The sequence below is a fragment of the Bufo gargarizans genome, chromosome 4 (assembly GCF_014858855.1).
Source record: "Bufo gargarizans isolate SCDJY-AF-19 chromosome 4, ASM1485885v1, whole genome shotgun sequence".
Classification (NCBI taxonomy): Eukaryota; Metazoa; Chordata; class Amphibia; order Anura; family Bufonidae; genus Bufo; species Bufo gargarizans.
The window spans coordinates 411882014-411899081 of NC_058083.1; positions in this window are offsets into that span (position 1 = coordinate 411882014).

The window sequence follows — 17068 nt, forward strand, 5'->3', positions numbered from 1 at the left end:
GCAAACATGCCAAGAGGCATAAAACTATGACAAAATCAAACAGAGTGTTGCCTGGTTAGAGGAGATAATAGCACAGACAATTTCATTGTGACCTCATGGACTATCAAAGTGTACACATGGAGAAAACTGGCCTCCCACATACAATATAAAAAAAGAAACAAAAATAGGAAACACAGTAGACATGTGAGTTTCAGGGATACAGATACGTCATGTGACACCTCACAAGCCACATCTGATGATTTTTCAGATACCTCTGACAATACCAACAAACAGAGGAGAAGTAATTCGATTGCAACAAGTAACTCAAAAAACATGTTAGGATGGCAGGGAGGACCTAGCTGTATGACTGGCACCATCTGGCCCCTGTGTACTGGACCATAGGGAGATTGGGAGCAGAGGAGTTTGAATTGCCAAGTAACTGTCCCCTGGTTCAACAATAAATGACAGTGAGTGGTGGAAAAGAGGGGCCCTCCCTGAGACCTCTCTGTCGGTTTTGTGAGCCCATCCTCCCCGAGGACTTAAAAGGAAAAGGTTTTGGTGTAACTGTTCAGTTGCGTTTTGGGGACGGACACAAAACCACTGCAAGCAGCGTTTTTGTGTCCGGTTTGCAAAACTGAACAAACCCGATCAGGAATAAAAATCAATGTAAAGTCAATGGTGCCTGATCCGTTTTTTTCATTACAGACAAAAAAAATCCAGCACCCATTGACTTACAATCATTTTCATGCCTGGTCAGGTTCAATTTTGATTTAATACAACCGGATCCCACCGAAACTGAGCCATCAGGATCTATTCAATGGAACGGATACTTTTAATTCAGGTTTTAAGATCCTCTGCCAGATTTAAAACGCAGATGTGAAAGTAGCCTACGGCTAGTGATCAGCTTTCCGAAGCCTGGGAAAAATGGTCTATGTGTTGCAAGTATTTTTTTTCCTTTTATCTTTTGCATACCAAGAGCCATAGCTTTTTTATTTTTCTTGACAAATAATGAATGAGATATGATCAGTATTCGCTGAGAATTTATGAATTAATTTCAGTAATTGAATTCAAAAAGTGAAATTTTATACAGGTCCTTCTCAAAAAATTAGCATATTGTGATAAAGTTCATTATTTTCTGTAATGTACTGATAAACATTAGACTTTCATATATTTTAGATTCATTACACACCAACTGAAGTAGTTCAAGCCTTTTATTGTTTTAATATTGATGGTTTTGGCATACAGCTCATGAAAACCCCAAATTCCTATCTCAAAAAATTAGCATATCATGAAAAGGTTCTCTAAACGAGCTATTAACCTAATCATCTGAATCAACTAATTACCTCTAAACACCTGCAAAAGATTCCTGAGGCTTTTAAAAACTCCCAGCCTGGTTCATTACTCAAAACCGCAATCATGGGTAAGACTGCCGACCTGACTGCTGTCCAGAAGGCCATCATTGACACCCTCAAGCAAGAGAGTAAGACACAGAAAGAAATTTCTGAACGAATAGGCTGTTCCCAGAGTGCTGTATCAAGGCACCTCAGTGGGAAGTCTGTGGGAAGGAAAAAGTGTGGCAGAAAACGCTGCACAACGAGAAGAGGTGACCGGACCCTGAGGAAGATTATGGAGAAGGACCGATTCCAGACCTTGGGGGACCTGCGGAAGCAGTGGACTGAGTCTGGAGTAGAAACATCCAGAGCCACCGTGTACAGGCGTGTGCAGGAAATGGGCTACAGGTGCCGCATTCCCCAGGTCAAGCCACTTTTGAACCAGAAACAGCGGCAGAAGCGCCTGACCTGGGCTACAGAGAAGCAGCACTGGACTGTTGCATGTCATTCGGAAATCAAGGTGCCAGAGTCTGGAGGAAGACTGGGGAGAGGGAAATGCCAAAATGCCTGAAGTCCAGTGTCAAGTACCCACAGTCAGTGATGGTCTGGGGTGCCATGTCAGCTGCTGGTGTTGGTCCACTGTGTTTTATCAAGGGCAGGGTCAATGCAGCTAGCTATCAGGAGATTTTGGAGCACTTCATGCTTCCATCTGCTGAAAAGCTTTATGGAGATGAAGATTTCATTTTTCAGCACGACTTGGCACCTGCTCACAGTGCCAAAACCACTGGTAAATGGTTTACTGACCATGGTATTACTGTGCTCAATTGGCCTGCCAACTCTCCTGACCTGAACCCCATAGAGAATCTGTGGGATATTGGGAAGAGAAAGTTGAGAGACGCAAGATCCAACACTCTGGATGAGCTTAAGGCCGCTATCGAAGCATCCTGGGCCTCCATAACACCTCAGCAGTGCCACAGGCTGATTGCCTCCATGCCACGCCGCATTGAAGCAGTCATTTCTGCAAAAGGATTCCCGACCAAGTAGTGAGTGCATAACTGAACATAATTATTTGACTTTTTTTGTATTAAAAACACTTTTCTTTTATTGGTCGGATGAAATATGCTAATTTTTTTAGATAGGAAATTTGGGTTTTCATGAGCTGTATGCCAAAATCATCAATATTAAAACAATAAAAGGCTTGAACTACTTCAGTTGGTGTGTAATGAATGTAAAATATATGAAAGTCTAATGTTTATCAGTACATTACAGAAAATAATGAACTTTATCACAATATGCTAATTTTTTGAGAAGGACCTGTATTATATAAATTCATTACATACAGAGTGATCTATTGCACGCGTTTATTTCTCATAATGTTCATGATTATAGCTTGCAGCTAATGAAAACCCAAAAGTCAGTATCTCAGAAAATGAGTATTATAAAAGACTGACTACAAAAAAAATGTAATACAGAAATGTTGATCTACTGAAAAGTGTGTGTGAAGTATATGTACTCGATACTTGGTCGGGGCATGAATTCCTGTATCAATGCAGTGTCGCGTGGAGGTGATCAGTCTGGGGCACTGCTGAGGTGTTATGGAAGCCCAGTTTGCTTTTGATAGCGGCATTTAGCTTGTCTGCATTGTTGGATCTGGTCTCTCATCTTCTTGACAATACCCTATAGCAGGCATGTCCAAACTGCGGCCCGCCAGCTGTTCCAAAACTACAACTCCCAGAATGCCTGGATAGCTTACAGCTAATAGGGCATGCTGGGAGTTGTAGTTTTGCAACAGCTGGAGGGCCACAGTTTGGACATGCCTGCCCTATAGATTCTCCATGGGGTCTAGGTCTGGCAAGTTTCCCAGCCAATTAAAAACCATAAAACTGTGGTTATTAAACCAGGTATTGGTACTTTTGGCAAGGTGCTGGATGAAGTGCTCTAAAATTTCCTAGCAGATGGCTGCGCTGACTTTGGACTTGATATAACACAATAGATCAACACCAGCAGATGACATGGCTTTCCAAACCATCACTGACTGGAAACTTCACACTGTACCTCAAGCAATTTGCATTGTGTGCCTCTTCACTCTTCCTCCAGACCCTGAGACCTTGATTTCCAACTAAAATGCTAAATTTTCTTCATCTGGAAACAGGACCACTGAGCAACAGTCCAGTCCTTTTCTTCCTTAGCCCTGCTATGGGTGAGTTCATATCACGTTTTTGTCATACATTTAACGCACACAAAAAAATGTATACACTAACGGATGCCTCAGGCAGGTGGCATCCATCACCATAGAGTTGTATTGTAAAAAAAAAAACAAAAAAAACGTATATATTATAATATAATATCAGTTTTTTGCTGGACTTTTTTTTTTTTTTTTTTTGCAATAGAACTCTATAGTGATGGATGCCACAGTATGGCATCTGTCTGAGACATATGTTAATGTATACATTTTTCTTTACAATGGAACTCTATGGTGACAGATGCCACAGTATGGAATCTGTCTGAGGCATCCATTAATGACAAAACATGATGTGAAACCACCCTAAGAAGCTTCTGACGTTGTCTCTGGGTCATGAGTGGCTTGACACAAGGAATGTGACAGTTGTAGCCAGTGTCAGACTGGGATGCCTAGGGCCCACCAGTAAAATTTATTTTGGAGGCCCACTGTACAGATACATTCAAATATTACCTGCTTACACAGCAGTAGGATGCTAGCAGATGATTGAATATGGGGGTCCTTGCAGAAGGTAGGTCCTGGGGAAAAGAGGATACTGGTAGCTTACCTCTATATCTGGAAGTCATTTCAGCTCGGATCATGTCTATAATAATAAACTGGGGAGTTTCTTTAAAAGTCTATTAAGTTTTTTTTATATGAACATAGGCTGTCTGTGGTGCTGTACACTAAATAAATCTATGTAGTGCAGTAAGTCTACTGTGTTATGTGCCACATGTGTAGGGGTGGGAGAATAGGGGCCCACCTTGCTCAGGGGCCCACCGAGGGATTCACTTGTACCCCTGTGAGCCAGTCAGAGCCTGGTCTTAGCCTGTGTCCTGGAAACATCTGTGTGGTGGCTCTCAAAGCACTGACTCCAGCCATAGTCCACTTCTTGTGACTCTCCCTCAAATTCTTGAATGGCCTTTTATTGACAATACTTTCAAGGCTGTGTTTATCCCTGTTGCTCGACCTATTATTAGTATGCTTGGATACAGCACTCTGTGAACAGCCAGCTTCTTTAGCAATGACTTTTTGCGGCTTACCCTCTGTGGCGAAACCAACCTCGCCACAGTGTTTTGGAAAGGCCTGTTTACCAGCCTCCTGCCCCAGGATTGCGGCCCTTTAAGATACTTTTACTAACTTTTAAACCCCTGAACCTATTCACGTGAATTTTGGATAGGTTTGTCCCCAAGTTATACTGGTTAAATGGATATAAGTTATATGTATGTACAATGTAAACTCACAAAGTTGTAACAATTTATAAGAAGTGTAACTTTTCAGCTTGGGAGATAGTTGAGTAGATGCTGAAATTGACTCAATTATCTCCTAGACAGAGGGGAGGAATATGCTGGGTGTGTTTCTGTTGTCCCATTGTGCCATTGTCCCAATGTGTCCGATTGGTTGCTGTACTTACATTGTATGTGTTGTAATATATTGAGTGGTTGTATTTCAAAACCCTGTGGGCAGTACTATGTTTGTGGATTGTGAATAAAAGTGCAGTCAGAGGCTGCTTTTATACCTTCATGAAGTTTTGGCTCATGTTTGGGGAATGCAATAACTACACTCTTGGGGATTGCTATATCACAATACTCCCCTGAGTATAAGCTCTTGTAAGAGCTGTTCCTGGCTCCTGTGGTGGTTTTGGTGTAGAGCGAAGTGCTTGGAGTCCTCGGGAAGCACTAGGAGCATCCATTCGACGGAAGTACCCGGTCGGGGTGCTAGGCGTTCAGTTACACCCTTCTTGTGGAGGGTGTCAATAACTGTTTTCTGGACAACTGTCAAGTGAGCAGTCTTCCTCATGGTTGTGTAACCTACTGAACCAGAATGAGGGACCATTCAGAGGCTTAGGCAACTTGCAGACAAGCATGTACGGATGCGTTTCATCTGCGATCCGGGAAAATTGTGCTATTAGGTACGCAATTGCAGTCAGTTTTGACTGTGATTGCGTTACGATGTTCAGTTTTTATCGCGTGGGTGCAATGCGTCTTGCACACGCGTGATAGAAAAACTGACTTTGGTACCAAGACCTGAACCCGGACTTCTTCACTGAAGTTCGGGTTTGGGTTTGATGTTCTGTATATTTTATTATTTTCCCTTAAAACCATGTTATAAGGGAAAATAATACAGTAAATTGACTTTTATAAAATTGACTAACATCATCTCCTAGCAACCATGCGTAAAAATCGCACCACATCCGCACTTGCTTGCGGATGCTTGCGATTTTCACGCAGACCCATTCATTTCTATGGGGCCTGCGTTGCGTGAAAAACGCAGAATATAGAGCATGCTGCAATTTTCATGCAACACACAAGTGATGCATGAAAATCACCGCTCATCTGAACAGCCCCATTGAAGCGAATAGGTCCGGATTCAGTGTGGGTGCAATGTGTTCACCTCACTCATTGCACCCGCGTGAAATTCTCGCCCGTGTTTCAGTAGCTGTAAACCAGGCATCCTCAAACTGCGGCCCTCCAGCTGTTGTAAAACTACAACTCCCACAATGCCCTGCTGTAGGCTGATACCTGTAGGTTGTTCAGGCATGCTGGGAGTTGCAGTTTTGCAACAGCTGGAGGGCCGCAGTTTGAGGATGCCTGCGGTAAACCATAATCCTCAACATTAAAAGAAATATACCCTTGAAATAGATCATGTAATGCATCTATATAATATTTTTCACTTTTTAAATTAAATTACAAAAAAAAAAAAAACTATTCAATAACATTCTAATTTATTGAGATGCACCTCTATATCTGCACGTCTCAACTGAAATCTCTAAACAAACAACTGAAAAAGGACTGGACTGGTAGCATATAGAACAGCACGGAGAAAGAGATGAGTATGTAATAATTTTTTATTTTACAGCATTCAGGGGCATCACTAAAATCTCGGCATGAATCCAACAATACTAAATACAGTTGCAAGAAAAAGTATGTTAACCCTTTGGAATTATATGGATTTCTGCACAAATTGGTCATAAAATGTGATCTGATCTTCATCTAAGTCACAACAATAGACAATCACAGTCTGCTTAAACTAATAACACACAAAGAATTAAATGTTACCATGTTTTTATTGAACACACCGTGTAAACATTCACAGTGCAGTTGGAAAAAGTATGTGAACCCTTGGATTTAATAACTGGTTGAACCTCTTTCAACCAAATATTTCCTGTAGTTGCAGATCAGACGTGCACAACGGTCAGGAGTAATTCTTGACCATTCCTCTTTACAGAACTGTTTCAGTTCAGCAATATTCTTGGGATGTCTGGTGTGAATCGCTTTCTTGAGGTCATGCCACAGCATCTCAATCGGGTTGAGGTCAGGACCCTGAGTGGGCCACTCCAGAAGGCGTATTTTCTTCTGTTTAAGCCATTCTGTTGTTGATTTACTTCTATGCTTTGGGTCGTTGTCCTGTTGCAACAGCCATCTTCTGTTGAGCTTCAGCTGGTGGACAGATGGCCTTAAGTTCTCCTGCAAAATGCCTTGATAAACTTTGGAATTAAATTTTCCTTCGATGATAGCAATCCGCCCAGGCTCTGACGCAGCAAAGCAGCCCCAAACCATGATGCCCCCACCACCATACTTCACAGTTGGGATGAGGTTTTGATGTTGGTGTGCTGTGCCTCTTTTTCTCCACACATAGTGTTTCTTCCAAACAACTCAACTTTGGTTTGATCTGTCTACAGAATATTTTGGCCGTACTGCTGTGGAACATCCAGGTGCTCTTGTGCAAACTGTAAACGTGCAGCAATGTTTTTTTTGGACAGCAGTGGCTTCCTCTGTGGTATCCTTCCATGAAATCCATTCTTGCTTAGTGTTTTAAGTATCGTAATTCTCTAACAGGGATGTTAGCATATGCCAGAGACTCTTGTAAGTCTTTAGCTGACACTCTAGGATTCTTCTTCACCTCATTGAGCAGTCTGTGCTCTTGCAGTCATCTTTACAGGACGGCCACTCCTAGGGAGAGTAGCAGCAGTGCTGAACTTTCTCCATTTATAGACAATTTGCCTTACCATGGACTGATGACCAGCAAGGCTTTTGGAGATACTTGTATAACCCTTTCCAGCTTTATGCAAGTCAACAATTCTTAATCATAGGTCTTCCGAGAGCTCTTTTGTGCGCGGCATCATTCACATCAGGCATAATCACCCAAGGTATTCCAGTCCACCACTGCGAGCTCCTATGTTGACCGCACAAGCACAGCTTTGTGTGATTATGCCAGCAGTTAGGATTAAATAGTATCAACATGTGGGAATGGGTTAAAAGACTCTTAATGGGGTTGTCCCATTAAGGCAACTTATCTTCTATCAACAGGATAGAGGATACATATCTGATCAGTAGGGGTCCAACCACTGGGGCCTCTGTTGATCATGAGAAGTGGGGAACTTGAATAGAGCATCAGACACACTTCTTATTAAGTTTCTAAGGGTCTTTGTGTCCTGTAAATCACTAGGGCAAAGCTAAGAGTGCTTCCTCAGCACTTCAATAAATGCACTCCTGCTTCTTCTGTATGACACAGAGCTAGTGTTCTGATATATATCTAATGATCATTAAAATCCATACAAAGACTGATTTGAAGAGCAGCCAGAGATTTTGGTGTTTTACATGGCTACAATTGGGGAAACTTATCAAACTGGTGTAAAGTAGAACTGACTTAGTTGCCCATAGCAACCAATCAGATTCCATCTTTCATTTTCCAAAGGAGCCATCAAAAAGGAAATGTGGAATCTGAATGCTATGGGCTACTAACCAGTTCTACTTTACACCATTTTGATAAATGACCTCAAATGTGGCTAAAATATAGTAAACTTGATTAAAATGGAACATACCAGCTATGATAAGGACAGTAAAATTATTTACGCTATTGCTATGTCAAAGGGTTAATGATAAAATATGGTGTGAGTATGTGATGTCATTAGGACAGTATATATTTCTTTGGTATGCTTTTAAAAACTCCCTGTAACGTCTCCATTACAGCTTAATATTAAATTAAAGAGTCATCTGGCACATTTTGACAAAAGTTAATGAATAACTTAACCAATCTCAAGACTAATCAAAAATTACCCTTGAGGACTGTGAATGCTGCATTAATGGACTTATCTTAAGCAAATTGAATATTTGAATTGAAATGATGTGTATCAATTGAACATCCTTGAGGAAATCATGAAATTAGAAAGTATAAATGAGCAGTCCAAGGATACCACGGCGTACTCTTCACATAATATGTCTGCCTACCTTGGCAAATACTCAACAAATATTCAGTCCTAATAAATTATTGCAGATAATATCCTAGTACATCAGTTTTTATTCATATTAGTTGGAAGTTGGAAAATATCTAATGAGCAGGAGGCATCATAGAGTTTTCAATATTAAAATATAGCTTTGAAATGGTCATGAATAGTTAAAAGTCTCAGTCGTGTTAACATGAAAAGAGATCATATATTATAAAATCATGTTGTACAAGACAGAATTTATTCAAGTTCTGGGATTCTAAAATCTACATTTATCATAGCAATACCTGCACCAGAAAATTATCAATAGGCAATGTGGGCAGGTATATGGAATTACAAGGAACATGAAAAACTTAACTTGATTCTCTCTAGACTTAAATATGACATTAGACAATGTTATCAATGCACTTGTCTGAACAAATCTCAAAGCGCATGCCACAAACAGCGCTGGCTGTTCTCCTGCATGCTTACGTCACTGGTGACTCCTGTATGCCTAGCTTGTGTCACTGGCAGGTTGTCAATGGATCCTGGAGCTTTGATTGGAGAGTGTTATGCTTTTTTGTCTTTCTTACATAAGACCACAACCTGCATTTACAGCTAGTACTACTCTACTCCTTCTGTGCTGTGCTCTCTTGCCTTTCATTGGCTACTTATATGTTTACGAAATCAGGATTATATATAGAGAGAAATAGACCAGGCACTCTACATATGTTGTCAAAGATGAGATTTTAATCAATACACATAAAATCTATTATTAAAATGGCAAAAACTATTAAGTAGCAATAATATTGTAAAATGTAGCAGCAATGGCAGTGAGAATTAGCAACAAAGTCCGATGTTGCAACAATGTAACAAAATCACAGCAAAAGTTCAAACGGCAACAATGTAGAATAATCACAGCAAAAGTTCAAATGGCAATCCAATGACAGCTCTGTTAAAATCCAACCAAACCGCAGGCTGGTATGTATTTATACGTCCATGAAAATATCAACTGATAGCTGCACAAAGTCGCAGGAGGCTTTATAGGTGATTCCAAATCAAAAGACCATTAGAATATACATAGTTACGCTTTTAACTCTCTATGCCACTAGAGAGATGAGTTACCAGTAGAGTTGAGCGAACACCTGGATGTTCGGGTTCGAGAAGTTCGGCCGAACTTCCCGGAAATGTTCGGGTTCGGGATCCGAACCCGATCCGAACTTCGTCCCGAACCCGAACCCCATTGAAGTCAATGGGGACCTGAACTTTTCGGCACTAAAACGGCTGTAAAACAGCCCAGGAAAGGGCTAGAGGGCTGCAAAAGGCAGCAACATGTAGGTAAATCCCCTGCAAACAAATGTGGATAGGGAAATGAATTAAAATAAAAATTAAATAAATAAAAATTAACCAAAATCAATTGGAGAGAGGTCCCATAGCAGAGAATCTGGCTTCCCGTCACCCACCACTGGAACAGTCCATTCTCAGATATTTAGGCCCCGGCACCCAGGCAGAGGAGAGAGGTCCCGTAACAGAGAATCTGGCTTCATGTCAGCAGAGAATCAGTCTTCATGTCATAGCAGAGAATCAGTCTTCATGTCATAGCAGAGAATCAGGCTTCACGTCACCCACCACTGTAACAGTCCATTGTCATATATTTAGGCCCAGGCACCCAGGCAGAGGAGAGAGGTCCCGTAACAGAGAATCTGTCTTCATGTCAGTAGAGAATTAGTCTGCATGTCATAGCAGAGAATCAGGCTTCACGTCACCCAACATTGGAACAGACCATTGGCATATATTTAGGCCCCGGCACCCAGACAGAGCAGAGGTTCATTCAACTTTGGGTAGCCTCGCAATATAATGGTAGAATGAAAATAAAAATAGGATTGAATGAGGAAGTGCCCTGGAGTCCAATAATATATAGTTAAGGGGAGGTAGTTAATGTTTAATCTGGACAAGGGACGGACAGGTCCTGTGGGATCCATGCCTGGTTCATTTTTATGAACGTCAGCTTGTCCACATTGGCTGTAGACAGGCGGCTGCGTTTGTCTGTAATGACGCCCCCTGCCGTGCTGAATACACGTTCAGACAAAACGCTGGCCGCCAGGCAGGCCAGCACCTCCAAGGCATAAAAGGCTAGCTCTGGCCACGTGGACAATTTAGAGACCCAGAAGTTGAATGGGGCCGAACCATCAGTCAGTACGTGGAGGGGTGTGCACACGTACTGTTCCACCATGTTAGTGAAATGTTGCCTCCTGCTAACACGTTGCGTATCAGGTGGTGGTGCAGTTAGCTGTGGCGTGTTGACAAAAGTTTTCCACATCTCTGCCATGCTAACCCTGCCCTCAGAGGAGCTGGCCGTGACACAGCTGCCTTGGCGACCTCTTGCTCCTCCTCTGCCTTGGCCTTGGGCTTCCACTTGTTCCCCTGTGACATTTGGGAATGCTCTCAGTAGCGCGTCTACCAACGTGCGCTTGTACTCGCGCATCTTCCTATCACGCTCCAGTGCAGGAAGTAAGGTGGGCACATTGTCTTTGTAGCGTGGATCCAGCAGGGTGGCAACCCAGTAGTCCGCACAGGTTAAAATGTGGGCAACTCTGCTGTCGTTGCGCAGGCACTGCAGCATGTAGTCGCTCATGTGTGCCAGGCTGCCCAGGGGTAAGGACAAGCTGTCCTCTGTGGGAGGCGTATCGTCATTGTCCTGCCTTTCCCCCCAGCCACGCACCAGTGATGGACCCGAGCTGCGTTGGGTGCCACCCCGCTGTGACCATGCTTCATCCTCATCCTCCTCCACCTCCTCCTCATCCTCGTCCTCCTCGTCCTCCAGTAGTGGGCCCTGTCTGGCCACATTTGTACCTGGCCTCTGCTGTTGCCAAAAACCTCCCTCTGAGTCACTTCGAAGAGACTGGCCTGAAAGTGCTAAAAATGACCCCTCTTCCTCCTCCTCCTCCTCCTCCTCCTGGGCCACCTCCTCTTCCATCATCGCCCTAAGTGTTTTCTCAAGGAGACATAGAAGTGGTATTGTAACGCTGATAACGGCGTCATCGCCACTGGCCATGTTGGTGGAGTACTCGAAACAGCGCAACAGGGCACACAGGTCTCGCATGGAGGCCCAGTCATTGGTGGTGAAGTGGTGCTGTTCTGTAGTGCGACTGACCCGTGCGTGCTGCAGCTGAAACTCCACTATGGCCTGCTGCTGCTCGCACAGTCTGTCCAGCATGTGCAAGGTGGAGTTCCACCTGGTGGGCACATGTCGCATATGAGGCGGTGAGCGGGAAGGCCGAAGTTACGCTGTAGCGCAGACAGGCGAGCAGCAGCAGGATGTGAACGCCGGAAGCGCGAACAGACGGCCCGCACTTTATGCAGCAGCTCTGACATGTCGGGGTAGTTGTGAATGAACTTCTGCACCACCAAATTCAGCACATGCGCCAAGCAAGGGATGTGCGTCAAATTGGCTAGTCCCAGAGCTGCAACGAGATTTCGCCCATTATCACACACCACCAGGCCGGGCTTGAGGCTCACCGGCAGCAACCACTCGTCGGTCTGTTGTTCTATACCCCGCCACAACTCCTGTGCGGTGTGGGGCCTGTCCCCCAAACATATGAGTTTCAGAATGGCCTGCTGACGTTTACCCCGGGCTGTGCTGAAGTTGGTGGTGAAGGTGTGTGGCTGACTGGATGAGCAGGTGGAAGAAGAGGAGGAGGAAGCCGAGAAGGTGGAGGTGGCAACAGGAGGCAAAGAATGTTGCCCTGCGATCCTTGGCGGCGGAAGGACGTGCGCTAAACAGCTCTCCGCCTGGGGCCCAGCTGCCACTACATTTACCCAGTGTGCAGTTAGGGAGATATAGCGTCCCTGGCCGTGCTTACTGGTCCACGTATCTGTGGTTAGGTGGACCTTGCTACAGATGGCGTTGCGCAGTGCACACTTGATTTTATCGGATACTTGGTTGTGCAGGGAAGGCACGGCTCTCTTGGAGAAGTAGTGGCGGCTGGGAACAACATACTGTGGGACAGCAAGCGACATGAGCTGTTTGAAGCTGTCTGTGTCCACCAGCCTAAATGACAGCATTTCATAGGCCAGTAGTTTAGAAATGCTGGCATTCAGGGCCAGGGATCGAGGGTGGCTAGGTGGGAATTTACGCTTTCTCTCAAATGTTTGTGAGATGGAGAGCTGAACGCTGCCGTGTGACATGGTTGAGACGCTTGGTGACGGAGGTGGTGGTGGTGTTGGTGGTACATCCCCTGTTTGCTGGGCGGCAGGTGCCAACGTTTCTCCAGAGGCAGAGGAAGAGGCCGAGGCGGCAGCAGCAGAAGAGGTAGCAGGGGGAGCCTGAGTGACTTCCTTGGTTTTAAGGTGTTTACTCCACTGCAGTTCATGCTTTGCATGCAGGTGCCTGGTCATGCAGGTTGTGCTCAGGTTCAGAACGTTAATGCCTCGCTTCAGGCTCTGATGGCACAGCGTGCAAACCACTCGGGTCTTGTCGTCAGCACATTGTTTGAAGAAGTGCCATGCCAGGGAACTCCTTGAAGCTGCCTTTGGGGTGCTCGGTCTTAGATGGCGGCGGTCAGTAGCAGGCGGAGTCTCTTGGCGGCGGGTGTTCTGATTTTGCCCACTGCTCCCTCTTTTGCTACGCTGTTGGCTCGGTCTCACCACTGCCTCTTCCTCCGAACTGTGAAAGTCAGTGGCACGACCTTCATTCCATGTGGGGTCTAGGACCTCATCGTCCCCTGCATCGTCTTCCACCCAGTCTTGATCCCTGACCTCCTGTTCAGTCTGCACACTGCAGAAAGACGCAGCAGTTGGCACCTGTGTTTCGTCATCATCAGAGACATGCTGAGGTGGTATTCCCATGTCCTCATCATCAGGAAACATAAGTGGTTGTGCGTCAGTGCAGTCTATGTCTTCCACCGCTGGGGAAGGGCTAGGTGGATGCCCTTGGGAAACCCTGCCAGCGGAGTCTTCAAACAGCATAAGAGACTGCTGCATAACTTGAGGCTGAGACAGTTTCCCTGGTATGCATGGGGGTGATGTGACAGACTGATGGGGTTGGTTTTCAGGCGCCATCTGTGCGCTTTCTGCAGAAGACTGGGTGGGAGATAATGTGAACGTGCTGGATCCACTGTCGGCCACCCAATTGACTAATGCCTGTACCTGCTCAGGCCTTACCATCCTTAGAACGGCATTGGGCCCCACCATATATATCGCTACTGGGACCTGAGGTAGTTGGTACACTAGGACGTGTGGATGTGGCAGAACGGCCACGTCCTCTCCCAGCACCAGAGGGTCCACTAACACCACCACGACCATGTCCACGTCCGCGTCCCTTACTAGATGTTTTCCTCATTGTTATTGTTCACCACAACAACAAAAATATTATTTGGCCCAATGTATTGTATTCAAATTCAGCGGGATATAAATTTGAGGCCTAGTATTTAGGCGCTGGGTGACCGGTATGGATTTAGTGACAGAATTAGACTTGGAAATGCACAGAAGCGTGTGTGTGAAGTTATTCTGAATGACCCTATGTGCACCTTCAATATTATAGACCCTTTTAGGGATAGATTTCAAATAGCTCTGATATAGCAGAAACCACTAAATTATGAAATTGCTAAATTGGGAATTGTACTTCAACCCAGAACAAAAAATGTGCTTTGACGGACACTAAATAACTTTCCCAGCCACAACAGTACAGCGGTAACGAGAGATTTAGCGGGATATAAATTTGAGGCCTAGTATTTAGGCGCTGGGTGACCGGTATGGATTTAGTGACAGAATTAGACTTGGAAATGCACAGTAGCGTGTGTGTGAAGTTATTCTAAATGACCCTATGTGCACCTTGAATATTATATACCCTTTTAGGGATAGATTTCAAATAGCTCTGATATAGCAGAAACCACTAAATTATGAAATTGCTAAATTGGGAATTGTATTTCAACCCAGAACAAAAAATGTGCTTTGACGGACACTAAATAACTTTCCCATCCACAACAGGACAGCGGTAACGAGAGATTTAGCGGGATATAAATTTGAGGCCTAGTATTTAGGCGCTGGGTGACCGGTATGGATTTAGTGACAGAATTAGACTTGGAAATGCACAGTAGCGTGTGTGTGAAGTTATTCTGAATGACCCTATGTGCACCTTGAATATTATATACCCTTTTAGGGATAGATTTCAAATAGCTCTGATATAGCAGAAACCACTAAATTATGAAATTGCTAAATTGGGAATTGTATTTCAACCCAGAACAAAAAATGTGCTTTGACGGACACTAAATAACTTTCCCAGCCACAACAGTACAGCGGTAACGAGAGATTTAGCGGGATATAAATTTGAGGCCTAGTATTTAGGCGCTGGGTGACCGGTATGGATTTACTAACAGAATTAGACTTGGAAATGCACAGTAGCGTGTGTGTGAAGTTATTCTGAATGACCCTATGTGCACCTTGAATATTATATACCCTATTAGGGATAGATTTCAAATGGCTCTGATATAGCAGAAACCACTAAATTATGAAATTGCTAAATTGGGAATTGTATTTCAACCCAGAACAAAAAATGTGCTTTGACGGACACTAAATAACTTTCCCAGCCACAACAGTACAGCGGTAATGAGAGATTTAGCGGGATATAAATTTGAGGCCTAGTATTTAGGCGCTGGGTGACCGGTATGGATTTAGTGACAGAATTAGACTTGGAAATGCACAGTAGCGTGTGTGTGAAGTTATTCTGAATGACCCTATGTGCACCTTGAATATTATATACCCTTTTAGGGATAGATTTCAAATAGCTCTGATATAGCAGAAACCACTAAATTATGAAATTGCTAAATTGGGAATTGTATTTCAACCCAGAACAAAAAATGTGCTTTGACGGACACTAAATAACTTTCCCATCCACAAACGGACAGCGGTAACGAGAGATTTAGCGGGATATAAATTTGAGGCCTAGTATTTAGGCGCTGGGTGACCGGTATGGATTTAGTGACAGAATTAGACTTGGAAATGCACAGTAGCATGTGTGTAAAGTTATTCTGAATGACCCTATGTGCACCTTGAATATTATATACCCTTTTAGGGATAGATTTCAAATAGCTCTGATATAGCAGGAACCACTAAATTATGAAATTGCTAAATTGGGAATTGTATTTCAACCCAGAACAAAAAATGTGCTTTGACGGACACTAAATAACTTTCCCATCCACAACAGGACAGCGGTAACGAGAGATTTAGCGGGATATAAATTTGAGGCCTAGTATTTAGGCGCTGGGTGACCGGTATGGATTTACTAACAGAATTAGACTTGGAAATGCACAGTAGCGTGTGTGTGAAGTTATTCTGAATGACCCTATGTGCACCTTTGAATATTATATACCCTTTTAGGGATAGATTTCAAATAGCTCTGATATAGCAGGAACCACTAAATTATGAAATTGCTAAATTGGGAATTGTATTTCAACCCAGAACAAAAAATGTGTTTTGACGGACACTAAATAACTTTCCCAGCCACAACAGGACAGCGGTAACGAGAGATTTAGCGGGATATAAATTTGAGGCCTAGTATTTAGGCGCTGGGTGACCGGTATGGATTTAGTGACAGAATTAGACTTGGAAATGCACAGTAGCGTGTGTGTGAAGTTATTCTGAATGACCCTATGTGCACCTTGAATATTATATACCCTTTTAGGGATAGATTTCAAATAGCTCTGATATAGCAGAAACCACTAAATTATGAAATTGCTAAATTGGGAATTGTATTTCAACCCAGAACAAAAAATGTGCTTTGACGGACACTAAATAACTTTCCCAGCCACAACAGGACAGCGGTAACGAGAGATTTAGCGGGATATAAATTTGAGGCCTAGTATTTAGGCGCTGGGTGACCGGTATGGATTTACTAACAGAATTAGACTTGGAAATGCACAGTAGCGTGTGTGTGAAGTTATACTGAATGACCCTATGTGCACCTTGAATATTATATACCCTTTTAGGGATAGATTTCAAATAGCTCTGATATAGCAGAAACCACTAAATTATGAAATTGCTAAATTGGGAATTGTATTTCAACCCAGAACAAAAAATGTGCTTTGACGGACACTAAATAACTTTCCCAGCCACAACAGTACAGCGGTAACGAGAGATTTAGCGGGATATAAATTTGAGGCCTAGTATTTAGGCGCTGGGTGACCGGTATGGATTTAGTGACAGAATTAGACTTGGAAATGCACAGTAGCGTGTGTGTGAAGTTATTCTGAATGACCCTATGTGCACCTTGAATATTATATACCCTTTTAGGGATAGATTTCAAATAGCTCTGATATAGCAGAAACCACTAAATTA